General features: G+C 33.7%; 1 protein-coding gene across 2 annotated transcripts in view; it reads left to right on the plus strand.

The window, feature by feature from the left end:
- LOC110997880 (bifunctional heparan sulfate N-deacetylase/N-sulfotransferase) overlaps positions 1 to 18,936 on the plus strand; it is a 127,526-nt gene that overhangs the window by 19,421 nt on the left and 89,169 nt on the right. The window contains exon 1 of one of the 2 annotated variants that reach the window (XM_022266256.2): positions 11,466 to 11,486. The exons of the other annotated variant lie outside the window; for it this stretch is intronic. The gene's annotated coding sequence lies outside the window, so the exon portion shown is untranslated. Of the gene's footprint in view, positions 1 to 11,465; positions 11,487 to 18,936 lie in introns of those variants that run through there. 2 annotated transcript variants of the gene reach the window in all.

The raw sequence follows: 18,936 nt of genomic DNA on the forward strand, positions 1-18,936 counted from the left end.
ATAGCAGCGAAAGTGCAAAGTGGGGCGTAGGAGATTATTCAAGGAGGCTCCCTCGGTGAGCTTGAATTCATTATTGTCTCTCATCGACGATGCGCTTTAAAAATTGCTGACTTTATCGCTAACGACACATGAGGACTCTTGGTGGATTGCTCTTTTGGGTACATGAATATACCGAGGGCAATAGGTCAAATGCGAGTGATTATTAACATATTAATTATGTTCAAGAAAAGCCCATTCAAGTATTCATTCTTTGCATTACTAACAAAAGTGTCTTTAAGAGTGGAATATCTGTTTAGAATGTATCATATCATCTGACCCATATTTTACGTATGCGCAAACTACGAATTTGTAACTCAAATAGTATTAATTCGGACATGCGGGCTTCAATAGTTTATATGGAATTGGAATCAGTTTCAAATGTTCTTAGCAATTATGGAACTCCGTATACTTTGAGCAAAGCTTTGAATGGAGCGGCTTACAATTTCGAATTCATATATAAGTCGAAAGCCCTAAAGTGAACTCTTAATTAAAACGTGTTTAGGCTTGCGGTCGTCAAGATTTTATGAATGCTGTCGTAATATGTTAAGCCGTATCAAAAACGTCTTGCACGATTTTTCATGTAAAGTAAAAATAAAATTACGCTGTTGCCGACTCATATAAGTATACAAGTACACTTATTAACGTTAACAGAAAAGATGTTAAATTGATTCTAAATTTATATTTACTACCAGTTCCCAAATTTTTTTTTTAAATTTATGTAAAAAAAATATTTTGTTACATTGCTTTAAATACATTTTTACCTAAACTATTTTTCATTATAACCCAGATAGAAAATATGGTTGATAACTGAAACCATTGTCTAAAATAACACGTGTAATGTAAAGATTAAATAGAATTTTCAGAAATACCAGACAGTTACAAAAACAAAACGTTCCATGTCCTCAAGCAAATCTCCTTTCCTCTGAGTCGTTTTAACCTCAAATGTAAGCAGTCTTATCTTACCTCACTGAAAGATTTTTTGCCTAACATTTCTATATGTTTGTTTGTGTAAATTTGTGTAAATCCTATTATTGTAGCATATTCGTAATTAAATTTTGAAATTAATTTTGTTACAAATATTTTTGGTATTCCAGTAACAAAGGCTTTAAAAGGTTATTATAATTAAAACCTCTGTTTACTGGTGTAGGTTACAAATGATGTTTACAAATTTGCTTAATATTATTTTTTAGGTGAATTTATTTATTTATTTATATATAATTTTAAAATACATTGAAATTACATAAGGCCCTTTCTTTAAATCAAAACAGATGCCTAAAAGAAGATTCAAAGACACGATTCAATGTTTGAAAAGGCTAATATTATTAAAAGCACATAAAGTAGAACAAAGGATACATGAAACTAAGTTTCTACTAAGTAGTTGAAAGATTACTTGTTTGTCAGGCTTCTGTTGATTCAATGTGAAGAAATCTTCGATGAGAAAATTTCGATTTGGAGATAGGAGACGACTCAAATAAGACGTTATGATTATTGCCAGTGCATCGGGCTGTCGACGGCATGCCTTGGACACTTGAGACGCTGGCTCGTACCCAACGCGTTTTATCTTAATGCACTCATACCACCCATAACTCCCTTTTCTACTCCACGATTGTTTCAGCTATACGAAGTGCCGTTAACGGGAAATTTGATACGACCGACGGTTCTAAGCGTCGAACATTCGCCAAGACTGCAGTTATATTAAACTATCTAACTTCCTCGAGTGCCGCCGTCTGAATTAACAACTTTATAAAACTTAATGAACGGAACTTCTAGTATATTGAAGCATTGATTAAAGTAGACGTGTTCTTATTTTTAATAAAGCTACGGTTACTATCTTCTGGAATATTCGCAAAGTTTTCGTTTGCGGTTACATAGAAATATTATTAAAATCTAAAAATATATCAACCTGTCACTTACACAAAACATAAACATTTATGTGCCGTAAGTATATTATAATATCTACCATATTTTCTAAAGACTCGCTTAAAAACTGTTTAAATAAGAGGATACCCCTCCCTCAGGGCAGCAACGCCTGCCCTTTTTGAGGATCCTGTAGACTCGTGTGTTATAAAAATAATATAGATTATTTCAAACGGCGGCTAAATTACCACCTCCTAGACAGGCGTGCCCTCCGATAGGCCGCATATCACTTAACCACAAGTGATATTTTACCATTTTACCATTATGTATCCAGTTATATATCCTTAAAATATATATAAACAACTATGTCATTTATGTAACACAGTTAAGTAACGCATTCATAGTTCATTATATTAATTATGCCCCTAACAGTAACTAATCATTATTAAGTATAATTAAGAAATTAAATTAAATTGATTGTATCTTGAGTTCCGTGATAATACATAAGAAACCTTTAATATGTATAAATACTATACAGTCTCCTTCGTATTTGCGTACAGCAAACGGTGGATATGGTTAGCACAAACTGAAGAAACGGTCGAGGATACACGGCAGAGTTGTACAGTGCACAGAGGAATGGAGGAATTTGGAGGCCCCACAAAGGGGCACATAGATGCCTAAAAGATCATTGAAATAGAATCGTGTTTAAGTGTAAATGTATTTGAATTAAAAGGCTATTATTATCTAATGCACACACTGACTGTTATTATATTGATAGAAAGGTAAATCGATTAATGTAAAATATTGTGTATGGGACAGCATTTGAAAAACTTATTATATATAGTACTTAAGTATTAACCACACAATTTATATTAAATATTAAACAGAAATAACCACAAATTCATCAATATCTTATAGCAAGTTAAAAAGACATTTAAATTATAACCATGGTAACAAATAGTACTATATTTCTATGTAATATATAATAAAAATAACACTTTATTTCACAATAATCAAAAATCTCAAAAGTAATTCTTATTTATATATTTAACGCATAAAAGTATTAATTAACATCAAAACAAAAGTGCACTCAATTGACGGTATATCGGAAAAGTGTATAACGTTTGTTACTTGTTTTGCGTTCAATATTTCTGTGTGTGAAATAACCGTCGACAGGGCGTTGGCGGAAATCGTACCCGTCGCCGAGCCATCATGCCCTGGTCCAATAGACCTGTACCCGACGCTCATATCCGCTGTGAAATCGAACGTGATTCCATGATACTGGTGTACTATCTGTTGTATATGTGTTTAATTTTCATCCGTTATAACATGACATATTGGATGCCGATATTTGAATAACCCTGTCCGTGTTACAGCCTTTGTTGAGTGAGATTAGTTTGAAATCTATTGCGATGATTTTTTATCAAATTTTTGTTGTGAATTGGTTTTAGTATTTTTGAGGTAGTGAGAAATATTAGTTATTTACGCTTTCACATTTAAATAAATCGAGGTGAATTAATATCATTTTTTATTTTGATATACATACATTGGGATCACGAAAAGTATTGCATTTTAAACCTAAAAGTAAAACTACCTGTTATACTATTTTAATTAACGACGGATTTCTACTCTTGACAGTTCATACACAACTTGACAGATTATACAAATGTCTAAGGAGTGAAAATAAGTGCATCGATCGAGTGAATTTCCAAGATTCGTTTTAATTTTATGTGTATTACTAAGACATAGAAACATGAAGATCTACGACTAATAAGAGTAATTAAAGTCTTAACTTAAATCTCATGTTAAATTATTAGTGTTTACTAATAACATAAGAAAGTGTCCAATAAAATTACTCACAGTCTCAGTTCTTCTGTACTATTTTTCGCACCTAACACAGTTTAGCATTTACGTGAGACACTAATACAAATTTACTAATTCAGACGGTTTTTGTTCCATTTGATACTTTACACTAGGCCCAAGAAGAAGTGTCAAGAAGTTGAAACATATTTGACATTTAAAAGGCAAAGTTGTAATAAACCCCTTTCCGAGTGTACTACGCGAAAGAATTCAAAATAACAGGTCTAAAAAAGTTTAAAATCCTTTATGTTGCCGAGAATGCAGCGAAAAATTGTCGAATGAATGTCGCAAAATGTCACGTCACTCGACGAAGAGAAACACCCGAATTAAATTCCTTGTACGGAATATCCACGTGCCAGGCGTTTGGCAAATTTCACGAGTTGACGAAAATTAGATATTACATAACGATTTTATTTATTAAGATTTTCCCGCTATGCCGTAAGTTCAAAGACTTAATGGGGTAGGATTCTGTGTGAATTGTACAAGACAAATTCAAACATTTCGATTGAAATATTTAGAATGTGTCTGGTTTCCTTCTAATAAAGCAGTATTGTATGTACAATATCATCGGTCGTCGAGGCAGAATGCGAAATTCCACCCGTATCACCTCGACGTTCCACAATTGAGCGCTTTCAGATTATACCGCGCACCATTACTGTGTAACCAGCTGCCCACTGAAGTATTGAAGTATTTCCGAACCAATTCGATTTGGGTCCTTCAAGGTAAAATTGCCTAATCCTAAATGGCCGACACCGCACTTGCGAGTCTTCTGCAAGTGGGAGTGTACAAGGGCGTAATATAAAAATTGATTTTTATCTGAAATTTTTACAGCCTACTCAGATTTTGCTTGGCATGTACTGTAGTACCATTCTAGGCTAATTTATTAGGTTCGCTAAGCTCATGTAAGTTCTTTTATATCTAACGATATACCTACTTCTGTTCTAATGATTGAACACAGAAGAATATAAAGCCGTAATATACTCGTCAAATATTGTGTCCGAAATCTTTTTCTATTTTGTGTCCATCCATTTGAGGATCGCTTTGTACAGCAGCGTGCATTGTTTACGGAAGAGCTGTGGTTATTCGGTGTTCCTATGGCTATTTTAGACTATATACGTACTGAATGTAGACTCCCATTGTTCGGGGTATGCATGGTTTACTGTTTTGAATTACGTAATTTTTTTACAGTGTATATTTAGAAGCCTGTGGCGTTACTACCTTTTATGTCTGAGATTTATGTTTCGTGATCGCTTATTTTTTCTAATAGTCAAGTTGGTGCTCAGTTATATGCGAATGCTAAATGCATACATAGACAATAAGTCAATTAGTTTTACAGTTTAGGATTGAACCTAGAACATCAGGCCACTTAACCAACATCGCTGACGGTATATAAAATTATGAAATAACGTTTCTTATTGATGCAGTATATAGAACTTTATTTCACAAACAAATATATTACCTAAAACTACGGAACAGTTATCTATGATCTTAATTTTCGTGTTAAAGTTCCGGTTCTCCATCTCTATTTTTCTTTCCATGCAAGTGCTGGTGCGGTGAATGACTGAAAAACTGGCAAAGACTTAAAAATCTGAAGCTCGATTTATTTTGTCACACTGTATCAACAAATATGGCTACTAAACTCAGATTAAAAGTGGTACCTAACGGTATTTATTTTTTTAAGGATCAGGGGGCAAACGCGCCGCAGGCTCACTCAATGTTAAGTGATACCGCCACGACTCGCGAGTGTGTTGCTGGCCTTTTAGGAATTGCTTCTTTTCTTTATATTCGACTTACCCTATGGTTCGGAAATACTTCAGTGAGAAGCTAATTTTACATAATGATGGTGGCAGAAACTGCATTAAAATGTATGATTTGAATAATCTTTTGTCACTGCCGTGCGTCATACTCGTGAACGAGTGCTACTTGTGGTGACTGGTCGTACTTGAATTCGTGTATACGGATGTGATGTTAGTTATTTCGACTTCCGACGAAGTATTTTCGTGTTATTCCCACGACAATGTAAGTGCATTACAAGTGCAGTACAATTTTTTGTTTTTAATTTATTTAATTAATATTAATTACTTAAGATGCCGTGTGGAACGTGGTGTAATGGTTGCTGCTCCTTAAAATTGGCGATTAAAAAGAGTGGCGGAGAGTTTATTGCCAGTTCTTCATTCCGTTCTCCGACCTTGATTTGACAACTGACTGAATTTCTGAATTGACTTTTCTTTGACGTGACTGCTATATTCGGTTAGCAACTAAATTTATTCAGACTAGACGTAGTATTAGATGAGCGAAATGTGAAACGTTCGCAGTGAACTGATTCACTACTTAGCGATTCAGGCTGCGTCCTGAAAGGCCGACCCGGTTTCCGCTCTTATCTATAAAGATAGGGCTAAATACGTTATCAACAATTACATTCACTTGGGTTTCGTATGCAAATCTCTTTGTTAAATATTGTTATGAAGTTGAAACGATACGCCGTTATGCCCCGCAATGGGGCCGTATTTTAAGAAGAGGATTTGTGTCTGACTTTATCGCGTAAGATAAAACTTTTTACGGTGGATTCTTTTATTAGAAAATTCTTGTATGAATTTGTATGGCACTTGTACTCATTGTTTTTAAAGTATTAGTACTAATGAGTATGTTAATTTAATTGATTGTTGCTTTGGATAATAGGTATGCTAGTGGAGAAAGTAATATAAAGTAATCGATTTCTATACGACACACAAGTATTTACAATATTCTTAATCTACATGGTAATAATAATATTAAACAAATAAAAAATAAAACAAATTTTAAAATCTGACATCACATCCAGCCGTAGGCCATCTCAGCGATTCCTGATGCCTTCAAAATCGCTGACGGAGGCAAGAAAGCGGCGTATGACGTCGTTGAGTGCGGCGTGGCGAGAAAAACCGCATGTTTAACATAATTTTTTACATAAGCCTTCCATAAGGCACGGGCAAACAAATAGCGTTAATGAACCAATAAATCATATGATTATTAACGATTAACGATTGGGATAGACGCCAAATAATGAAATCAGAACGAAATTTGTTACTTTTATGAAAAAATAATGTACATTTTCAGTTGTTTCATCAACTTCTAGCTGCGTCGGACAATAACTAATTACGACACTTTAAAAAATTTAGTGCCTCACTTAAGACAAAGCAGCGCTATTAAATTTGCATACCAAAAAAGGCTGTCATTTTCTTTAAGCGAGGAGAGATTACATTTGTATTATTTTTCAGGCTACGAATGCATTAGGTAAAGTGCCTTGAATTATACAGTTTAAAAACATGTATAAAAGTACAAAATGTCTTGTCAGAAACATCGATCCTAAATTACATTGTATTTTTCAATCGGTTTAGTAGAATATGATAAGAATATAGAATATTGTCAAACTTATTAGATATTCTAAGTACAAAAACCACTGGCCGTCTTTTTTTGTATCTGTTGCATGGTCATTTGTCAATCTCATAGGCAAGTAGGTGATTAACCTCCTGTGCCTGAAACATACGTCGACTTCTTTACACTTGACTGCAGGTACACACGCACTATATATTAATTCGTATAATCATATAGCCCCCCAATGTTTTACGATTGTCTTTTGTTTTGGCCAAATTGCAGACTTAAGATGACGTGAATTGCTCTCACAATACTGGTCTGTTGTGCGGTTTCGTGTAGATGACATTACTATTCAAATCCCGCTCCATTACAAGGACCTCTTGGCCTAAATTTCAAGTGCACACACAATATACCTGCATATGTAACGCAATGGAACGCTTCTGATTGCTTTGCGTTGTGATTTAACGCCGAGTAAGCTTTCCTAATCGAACTGAAGCCTTTAATAATGCTATTATAACGTTGAAGTATTGTCAATTTAAGTAATTGGACATTATTTTAAGGGATTATACTTGTGTATTTGGGAATTTATTTACGAATTTCGTGTATAATGTACATGAATCAATTGATACTAATGCGTTTATTAAAAATCCTATTTAAATTTTTAGTTTTTATTTACTTAATAGTGATTGGTTATTCAGTTGAATAAATCTCCTTGGAAGCAAAGCTTTTCTTCAAGTTTGTAAAGATAAATATGGCTATGATTAGTATTGAAGAATATGACAATACAGCCTACAGTATTTTTTTCTACAGTTCGATCATAATATTTGGGAACAAAATGTTTCGGAGGCTAAGGAACGTTTTGTTCGCAGAAATGTAAATGTACACAATAAGAAAGATATTTGGTTAAGAGAATATCAGATTATAATTTGATTAATATTTCAGTGCATATGAAGCGTAAAACCTCCAAAACTCTGTATTACGAAATCTTTAAGGAAATAAAAAGCGGTAGACCTAATTTCTAAACGAATTTATTTATTTATTTATTTATTTATTGGGAAACCAAACAGAGACATCCTTAATTTAGTTCCTATTCGGGCCTCCTAACCCTAGTGAATCCAATTTGCGGCCCCAACGCTACGTTTCAGTAATAGCATTTTCTGCAAAAGAAGTATTTACGCGTTACAATCGCCGTGTTTGTTAACTTTAGATTTTTGCGAGTTCAAGTAGATTGTTTTGTTGATTGACTTATTTGCCATGACTGGATGGTTATTGACTTTATATGCCTGAATTAAACCTTCGTGGTTAGTAAATGCGCGTTTTCGTGGATAAGTCGTTACCATGGAAACAAACGCTTAGTCTACGTTTTATAAGATCGGTTTAGATTATACGCTTTTTTCGTTAATTTACAGTCAAAAATAAAATAATTAGATATTGTTTGTTCTGCATTTTTGTGTATGTTATGTAGTTCACTTTAGAGCATTATTTTTCAAGAAATGAATTCCTACAGTAATCTCTCTATAACGCGTTTTCGTCGACCGATATGTATTCAAGACATCCCGTTTGTTACGCGGTATGTCGCCCCTGTAACGCGGAGATTTCTCAAGTAATATTTCTGTCGTGTGATATTTATGGTTTGTCAAGTTCATAATTCGTTTTGCGTACCTTTTCACCTGTTCCAATTGTGATGTTATACATGAAACTAAATACGTAGTTTTTACGAGAACAAACCTACAACGCGATACGGTCCAGGACTACCGCGTTATAGGGAGGATTACAGCATATTGAAATGAAAAACGAAATATTACGAGACAATAATACAGAAACCAACATCTGTACGTCCTTACATATACGTTTAATAACTTTTCGAATACTCCGTCGTTATTACTCCATTTCTTCTCCGCTTTATTGATATTGTAACAGTCGCATTTGCGTACTTCGTATGCCAGGTAATGTGGTGCCTTTGTTTGTACTTGTCATTTGTCTTCTCTCATTCTCAAGCATATTTTTACACACACTGGTAGACAATTTATTACCAAGAAATAATTTCTTCGAGACGGCAATGTTATAATGAAATGATGTAAGTAAAATCTTATTTTTCTCGTGATTTGTGTTATTGCGTTGAAATAGTGTTATTATTTTATATTACGTTGAAATTAAGTATTGTATTTGTTACCATGGTTACCATGGTTATACTACTTAATGTAACGGAAAGATGTTTTGCTTTTCAGTAGTTATTATATTTAAACGTGATTTTATGTCTAATATTATTATACTTAATTTTTCCACTACTGCTTTGTTTAAGAATAAAATAAAGCAGCTCTTAATGTCAGTCTCTTAAGTCTCTGTCTAATTATGTGTGTTGTTGTCATGTATTATTTTTATGGTTGTATAAGTGTAACCTGTTGTGGATGCATCCAATGTGTTTGTATTGTGTTTTATTTTTGACTTTGTTTTTATTATAAGGATGTATCTGTTTGGTTTCCCAATAAATAAATAATAAATAATAATAATAAGTGAAAGTTGTGCAAGTGTTAATTCATTCACTATCTCTTACTTTACTTAATTTAGATATTTATCAATATAAAGTCAGGGTCATGCATAAATTAATAACAGCGTTTTATTTCAGATACATAAAAACTTAAACACATTAATATTTCTATCTTTTTCTGAGTGCCTGGCAAAGGCCTCAAAATCCCATCATTCCTCTGTGCACTGTGTCACTCTCTGTTATGTACCTGCTGTTTTCTTATCTACCTTCTAAATTGTTATCCTTGTTTTCGTTTCTTAGTTCTTTCTTGCTCCACTTTCCACATTATAAATCCGATAATAATTGTACAAAACAATTTGTCGTTGATTTAATAGTCCAATGTTCGATTTAACATCAAGTAGACAGAAAAATAATTCAACGCGTCATACTTCGCTGGAAAACGTGACAGTCAATGGGAAGCTCAATTCCACCCCGTAATTAAGGAGTCACCTGCGTGAACAACTCACTTTACGTAATTGAAGCTTTCAACTTGGGTCGAGTTACCCCGACCTACTGAGAGTGCGCCCAGAGTCAAAATTATTCAGGGCTAATTTTGAAATTGAATATACTTGTATATAGGCCGTTGCTTGAATAGCTAATTCTATCTTTACATCGTTTTATAATATTTAAATGAATAGCTGAATGTGTTGATAAGCGCATATCTCGAGAGCTGCTTGTACTACGAGGATGGTTCTGATAGAAGAATATAAAAAAAATACCTGAACAAGTCTAAAAACAAAACTTTTCTATATTCCCAAGGATTCGTCGTAATAATACTTAAGTCTTGAACTTTAATACCTATAAAGTTTAAGTGCTAATGGAGGGGAGAGAAGGGACGTCAAAACAATCGAGTGATGTTAGTATCGTAGAAATATTAATGTCAAAATTTGTCAATACATATTTATACATATTATAAAATTCACACCCCGAGGACGTGAATGAACGTAATATAAGCTTAAAAGCTCAAAAGTTTCTGTACAAGAAATGACAGAGTAGGTGTAGGTGGAAGCTATTTATGTAATCTGCGTTTTGACATTAAATATACACCAGTTCACGTAGGTCGTTCACGTTCAGTCACGTGTTTTAATATTCTTAATACCTACCCTAAATTTTTATTTATAGAGTATATAATGTAGGAACCTACTTGCTGCTTGAGGCGACCTTTAGCGTAATTTAAGACTTAAATTTATTTATTTTAAATGGGCACATTAGTGATACATATTTATGATGTGTACCGATACATATTTAATGACGTGATACCTGTATTATTTGATTCCAAAATAAACATTTTGTGCAATACATGTTAATCAATAACAAGTGATAAAAGATACAATAAAAATAAGTGATAAACTAGATTAAGAAATACAAATGTGCAAATTAGAAATTTAATATATTTCTACTTTGCAAAAGTTAGTATTGGTGACCAATCAATACAGCAGTTGCAGTTTACTTTCAATTGCTATAATAACTTGTTCGGATTCAATAAGCTATCCGTACATGATGTGCGCTGGATTAAACGATAAAAATATAGTGTAAACTTCAGCTGTAACGTTTCCGATGACGACTAAACTATTTTACTATTATTTATTACAAGCAAGCCAAGAACAATCCAACAACTCCTATAAACTGTAAAGCATACCTAGCCGGTCATACATTGTATGAATAACATATACGTGATGGTGACGTGGTAGCGCCGGCGCCTCAACTGTCTTGGAAAACCGCCAACACGTTCATTTGTTTATTTTCCACTAACCGAATTTCGTATCTCATATAAACACCATGAATTCTTCAGTCGCACTCGTCACTTTCTGACGGTCTACTGTCTTCGTTGAGCGTCTTCGTCTGGGTGATGGTAAGACTCCACTATAACTCATACTCAAAATAACTTTATTTTTATAGGTAACCAAGTGTAATTAAAAGAAATACTGAAGTATTTTCGAACCAATTCGACTAAGGGTCCTTCAAGAAAAGAGCGTACCAATTATTAAAAGGCCGGCAACGCACTCCGAGCCCTCTGGCATTAAGAGTGTCCATGGGCGGCGGTATCGCTTAACATCAGATGAGCCTCCTGCCCGTTTGCCCCCTGTTCTATATAAAAAAAATACGAACGACAACAGAAAAGATGTTAAATTGATTCCAAATTTACATTTACTAATTTACAAGTCAATGGCATAGAGTGGGCAAGAAACTACGCCTTTTTAATCGCCAAGTTCTGAGTCTTACTAATTGTTTGAACTGGAGCAAATCAATCCCAAGGATTAGGATCATTTAAATATTTTTTTTTTATATAATCGTCAAATTTGTATTTATTTATTAATTTACTCTGCCAGTCACTTTTTATAAGCTCTGCGTTACATTTACAAAAAAAGTCGAGACATGTCCGTACAGGCAACCGTTTTAGACACGTTTGTTTTCTTTGTCCAGAAAACCACAGCATGAATTAGCTTCAGATAAATCAACGATATTTGTTGATCTCGGCGAGTTATGACGGAAGTGAATGCATGAGTTGCAACACCCATACATATTTATCATCTGTTGTTAGTTGTAGCAATGTTCCTATGTACAGTTTTATATATTATCCAAGCGCTACATTGCGCAACGGTCATTTGCAATTTAGATCTTATCGGGTTCTTATTTAAGCTTGCATCTACTTGCATTGAATTGAGTTTAAACACAGAGCACGTATGAATTCCACGGTTTATTTATATATTTAAATACGCCGACGAGTAGAGCTTTTGACGACTCGAAATTTATTCATTAAAATGTTATTGATTTAGATGATAGGTACCCTTTCATTCGCGTTTATACAGTTTCTGAATGAATTACGTATTTATTCGTGTTTACATAGGACTAGGAAACATCTGGTTATGATGGACTGAATAGTTCGCATTCAGGTTGGTGGCACTTGAATTCGTGCCAGCTTATTTTAAGTGGCCGCCTGCTTCAGATTTGTGTCTATTGCCCGTAATATATTTTATTGATAACACTCAAATCAACAGATCGTTAATGAGCTGTTTGTTTACGTGAACAGGTGTCGAAACGATAAATCTTGAAGACTAAAATAACTTCACAAATAACGGTCTAAAGGAATTTGTTTCATATTAGATAATAGTTGGCGATTTGTCCGCGTGACATTATTTTGTCGGGTTTTATTATGTCTTGATAAATTGATACAATTCAGTCAATTTATTGAAGTTTTAAATAATTCACACTATTTGTAGTGTGTGTGTGTTTATGTATATTTACCGTTTGCCTACATATTACTCGGAAAGTAAAAGTCCTGTCGAGATAGCTCTGTTGTAAAATTTGTTTTTGGTACACACCGAGTTTCACCTTATACAAATAATAATACATACCTATTTGATTAACGCACGCGCACGCTTATAACAGCTCTTAGCTAAACTTAGCTAAACTCTCAAATGCATGCACACATTCAGACATATATTATAAGACTTGATTAGTAAAACCTACTTTAAAAAAAACTGTTTCAAACATGTACCATGTACCACTGAGTAATTGTTATTCAGTTACCTACAACACAGGGATCCCTTAGTGGTAAATTAATTTTGTCATTCATCATCTTATTTTTCATGAATTAGTTAGAAAAGTTTCCTATTGTATATGACTTTTATTAACTAAACCCGACGAGCATGCATGTTGAATGTAAACCTACGGAATATATAACTTAATAAAATTATGATAAAGAAGACTAATATTAAAATACACGTTCTTTGTTCGGTGCAAAAATCAGTTTTGATTTTAAAAAAATACTCCAATCATATCATTTATTGAATCAATTTATTGACGATATCGGTACGTATATATGGTATAATACGATTTAGAACTCGCTAATTAAAACAATTTTCTCACGGCTATTACATATAAGGGAAATTAATACGTATGTAATAAAAGTGAAAAGAAACATTAGTACATAATAATATTTTGATTTCACTTTCGCGACACGCGCTCTCTCGCCCGTGCGTTTTGCATGGTTGCCTCGCTTCGTTTTATTAAACTGTACAATATTTCAAAATTAACACGAACACCTGACAGTTGAATGTTTTATTCATTTGAAAAATGATTATTTCTTTTATACATGCCGAGTGTTTTATAGAATTTTTGGATGCTAACGTATTTTTTCTTTTTGAAACGTATTCAAGATGCCTCGAATATTTATTGTACATTTCTAAACTTACAAATTGCATGTTCTATGAATCAATTAAATGCCTTAATGTATTTCAAGCGTGATAAGCAAATTAACAATTTAAATAAGCATTGGGCTGTATTGACTTTTAGTTAAAAATAACACTAACGTTTGGAAAGATTTTTTTTATATAAAAGGAGGCAAATGGGCAGGTGGCTCACCTGATGTTATGTAATACCGGCACCAAATGGACACTGACATTGCCAGAAGACTCGCGAGTGCGTTGTTGGCATTTAAAAAAATGGGTAAGCTCGTTCCTTAGATGAATTGGTTCGGAAATACTTCACTGGCTAGTTAAACTGCCTTAATATGTAATTAATAATGTTCAATTCATAGTTGCGTTATAATATATTTAAATAGAAATCTATTGGTTAAATATTTTTGTTCTATTCTTATGTACTAAACCAAGTTAATATATTGACTTATAAGAATTGCGAACTAAGGAAATCAATTGAGATTACTTGAATACAAACAAAGTTTTGACAATTGTTGAACAGCAATGGGTTGTTCCCTTTGTAGATGTCACTCAACTCCCGCCGGAAATAAAGTTTGATTTAGTTCAGACATGACAATCCGCCTGCACAACCTGTAATAAAAGTAATTATGCTGTCTGAAATGTTTTGTGTATAGCGAATCCATTGAATTATGTGAATGAAATAATTTGTCGATAACTAAGTTTTTTATCACCAATTGAAGAGGATTTACCTTGAGGGTAGGATGCATAGTTGAGAATTAGTTGTGAATATGTAAGCACCATTTATCTACATAATAATTTAGTTATCAGCTGCATTGTTTTTTATCACACCATGCGCTTAGTTTATTTTAGCAAAGTATTTTTGAAGAGAGACTACCTTTAATTTTTTACGGAGCGTCACGAAGATTTGCAGCGTTTTTGTCTAAGAAAAGGGAGAGAGCAATTGAGACCGATTGAGAGAGAGTGAGAGGGAGATCTAGAAAAATTTCACGCTATTGGTTGATGTATTCGTTTAGTAGTTACATATTACAACTTTTAGATTGGAAATTCTGTCGCATAACGTCTTGTGCAGAAACCGCAGATTTTTTATTTATTTATTCATCATCATTAGCACAGTGTATAAACAGCGTGTATATACATATAAAAATATATGAAGCGATCTTATACTGGTAAATGACCTGGATCTCATGATCCAGTTTCTCCTATTCGGGCTTTTACCTTAGTAATAAGTAATTATCGAATCAATGTATACAAAAGATTGTAAAAATTATTTTTTAATAGGCCTAATGGAACTACTACTTACTATAATTGTTAACAGATTTGATCCTTATTACAAATCATATTGTAATTGGGCATGGGGCTCACCTGATTCATGGACATTCAATGCCTAACAGCTCGCGAGTGCGACGCCAGCCTTTTAATTGATACGCTCTTTTCTTGAATGATCCTAATTGGACCATAAAGCCGAATTGGTAGCAGCGTATTGTAAATATCTACTTACATATATTTTTTTTATTCTACCCGAATACATTTTTGTTATGCCCGTAAATGGAAAACATTTCTCTGGAGACGCATTGAAATTTTTCCTCTCATAGATACGTGTTTATATTAGGACAATCAGATACTTATGAATACACGTGTGACTATGATATAACTTTAAAAAGCGCAGCGCTAATCAGATGCAACTTCCTCACAGTCGAGTAGCCCGCAATAAAAAATAGTCAAAGGCGCTCCAACCTCTTTAGGTCTTGGCCTCAAATTTCTGAATCTGTTTCCTGATCATTTTATATAAAATAGGCAAGTATGTGATCAGCCTCCAGTGCCTCACACGTACACACGTCGTCGACCTTTTGGGTTTAAGATACGTCGGTAGTAGCCCGAAATATCGCAGCACAAATCTCACCAGGGAAACTCTTTGTATCGAATAAGTGACATGGGTCAAGCATCTGCGAATATACAATGTAAATATATGTAAAGACATAATTATATTTCTTAAATTAGATAATTAATTATCTATTTTCTTTTTTACAGATGTTCATTTAATTTTGTTTGTTAGTCTGTGGAACAGACGCTAGTTTTGTTTGTCTATGTATTTCTCAGTTTTAATTTGATTATGAAGTTTTTGTTGTGAGTACATTTTGGATATATTATAAAAGAAATAGGATGAAAGTGATTTTCAACTGAAATAACAAACTCTGAATGTTTCTTAAAATAAATGTTTTTGCAATACACATAATTGTTTAGTAATTTAACAAGGCAAAAGAAAACAATTGATACGGCAAGGTTGCTAAAACGATTACCGATTCTTAAAATGTCAGCAGCGCGCTTGCGAGTGTCCATGGGCGGCGGTATCCCTTAACATCACCTCATCATGTGCCTTGTGCTCGTCTGCCTCCATTAATATACATAAATCAATAACAAAATACAACTCAACGAAAGGTCATTCAATGGAGTCATTTTTCATCACAGTTTTATAGTGAAATTAAAAATAATACATAAAAAGTTTCTTTAAATCACAATTCAACTTTTACAATGGCGCTTAACTTTTCTATTCATGTCGCTTTAGGGCAAGTGATAAAATCTGGCTAAATATCCCCATTTCCCCTTTAATACATCTGAAAGTCTCAAAGTGCGATGCCCCGAGCCGTCAGCTGTTTTCAGACATCGCGGATGGCGATTTCTGCACATTTATGAAAAAAGTTTTTCTTTGGAAGTTGGGACAATTGTTTCTTGTGTCAATGTGTTAAATAAATTCATTCTTGTTATTCAGTCTTGTAAAGCTTAAGTCTTTATATATCGCTTGCCACTGGGAACAAAGTCATTAAGTACTATTACGATTGTTTTAATGTTGTCTTATCTTTGACTTCATTGGGTGAACTGTGATTTGTTACAGAATGAACAAACTACACATATCAGAAGTGAATCTTGTTTGTAAATTAATTTAAGGTGAAACTAATTAATACTATGGTAAAAGTCCCAATAGATAATATAGATAATAGCAGTTTTTGCCGCGCACCACCACTTTGTGGAACCAGCTGCCGACTGAAGTATTTGCGAACCAATTCAACTTAGGGTCCTTCAAGAAAAGAGCGTACAAATTCTTAAAAGGCCGGCAACACACTCGCGAGCCCTCTGTCATTGAGAGTGTCCATGGGCGGCGGTATCACTTAACATCAGGTGAGCCTCCTGCCCGTTTGCCCCCTGTTCTATAAAAAAAATGTCAATCGAAAAAAACTCTGCACATCTTCGTGACGTTCCGTAATTTTTTTACCCTCATGTGCCTAAAGGAGTTTCACTTCAAACACATGAGGATGGCTTGGAATGATTATACAAGTTGGTAATAACTTTGTAATTGTCGTTTATATATCGTTGAAGCGGTCATGACTGTAAAGAGGCATCCAAAATTATTTCAAACATTTAAAGTAACTTTCTTGCATATACCAAGGGATCCAACACGGCTGCGAGTGTCTGCATGTTGCACCACGCTATATACTAAAAATTGTTACGCCATGGCCGTAAGAATATTTAATCACCTTCCTAGAAGCTATAGATCGCTGCCATGTAATGTTTTCAAGGGGAAGGTGATTGGGTTCTTAAAGGCAAGGTGCTTTTATAGCGCGGGCGAGTACCTAGATCATAAGTTTGAAATTAACGCGGGGAACATCACTTATTACCTTCTAGACATTCGTCAGAATACGCCGTAATGTGTGTTACTATGTCTACCGTAATAGTGATTACACCACTCTAGCCATTTTTTTTAATGGCATAGCCCCTATAACAGGGGCCAAACCGGCTGAAGGCTCATCTGGTGTTAAGTGTCCACGTATATGTACACCTAGGCTTGCCTGTGTGTCGTTCAAATAATTTTCCTAGTGTAATTGGTATTTTCATATTCCGCGAGGACGATAGCGTAATATTGCAGTTTTCATAATACAACAAAGCATACATATTAATTTCTCAAGCGTTTGGTTATAAAAAGGATACGACAACGTCCTTTCATGTCGTATTGTCATAAAGATGCTTATGAAAACGCCTATTGTTATTTTACAGTGATTTCTCATAATACAAGGAAAACTATACCCCTTTGTTATATAAGGATGCGACCTAACTTGTGTATGGATGTTAAATTCGTAGTCTTTGTTGTCAGAATTGGGAAATATTAAATTTTTGACTATTATTGGTTGCGGGGAATAGTAGCAAAAGCTTCTAAGTTTTGGTATGTGTTTATCAATGGATATATCCATCCCATCTTATAAATACCAGATAAGGAATGTTCGTTCTACATAAGGTGTTAATAATAATAATGATGTCCAGTTTTAATTTTTAACAGTATGGAATAAAATTCCATACTGTTAAAAATTACATGTCAAATGGATCTTAATCTGCGTTAGTTAATTTGTGGTCTGCAGTATGGACCCCTTTTGGGTAAGGACCTCTCACGGAACTGTTATTGGACATTATCGGAAACGAGAATGTTAAATCACAATTTATGAGTGTGGCAAAAATTAAAATGCTCATTTTGGTTTCAAGTGTGCGATGATTGATTACATTTTGTTTATGCTTCTAATTAATAACTAAAATATATATGTAACAAAACTAATGTTAAGTTACATAACTCGAGTCAGGAGTTTATTAAAATTTCAAGAGACGACGACGATTTAAAAATATCTTTGGAAGCTCCGTACATCTCAAAGGTTTTATATTTAATTTTATTTAATACAATCTAAAATAGCGATAAATAAAATTGTTTAATATTAAATTTCCTTCCAAACATATTATTATCTTACTACATATATACAACATATATTTAGTAGATGTACGTTTTCATTACAAGAGTGCATTCAGATTGAGCGGGTGTTACTTTTGAGGGGTTGAGCTTTAATAGCGGGGTTACAAGAGGTGACACTCGATATCGTCAGCAATTCAATGTTAATTACGCCGTGCAAATTGATTTTAAAATTGTTTTTAAATCATTCGGAATACTTATTTCGGATTTTCAATAATCTTTTAAAAAATATACAAGTGAGTTAATTACTGCAGCCTATAAAAAAAAGAAATTATAACTGTTTAATTTTCATGGTCTTCGCGACAGAAATGGCATGATGATGGCAATAAATCAAAATA

This window comes from Pieris rapae, chromosome 10 (assembly GCF_905147795.1).
Source record: "Pieris rapae chromosome 10, ilPieRapa1.1, whole genome shotgun sequence".
Taxonomy (NCBI): Eukaryota; Metazoa; Arthropoda; class Insecta; order Lepidoptera; family Pieridae; genus Pieris; species Pieris rapae.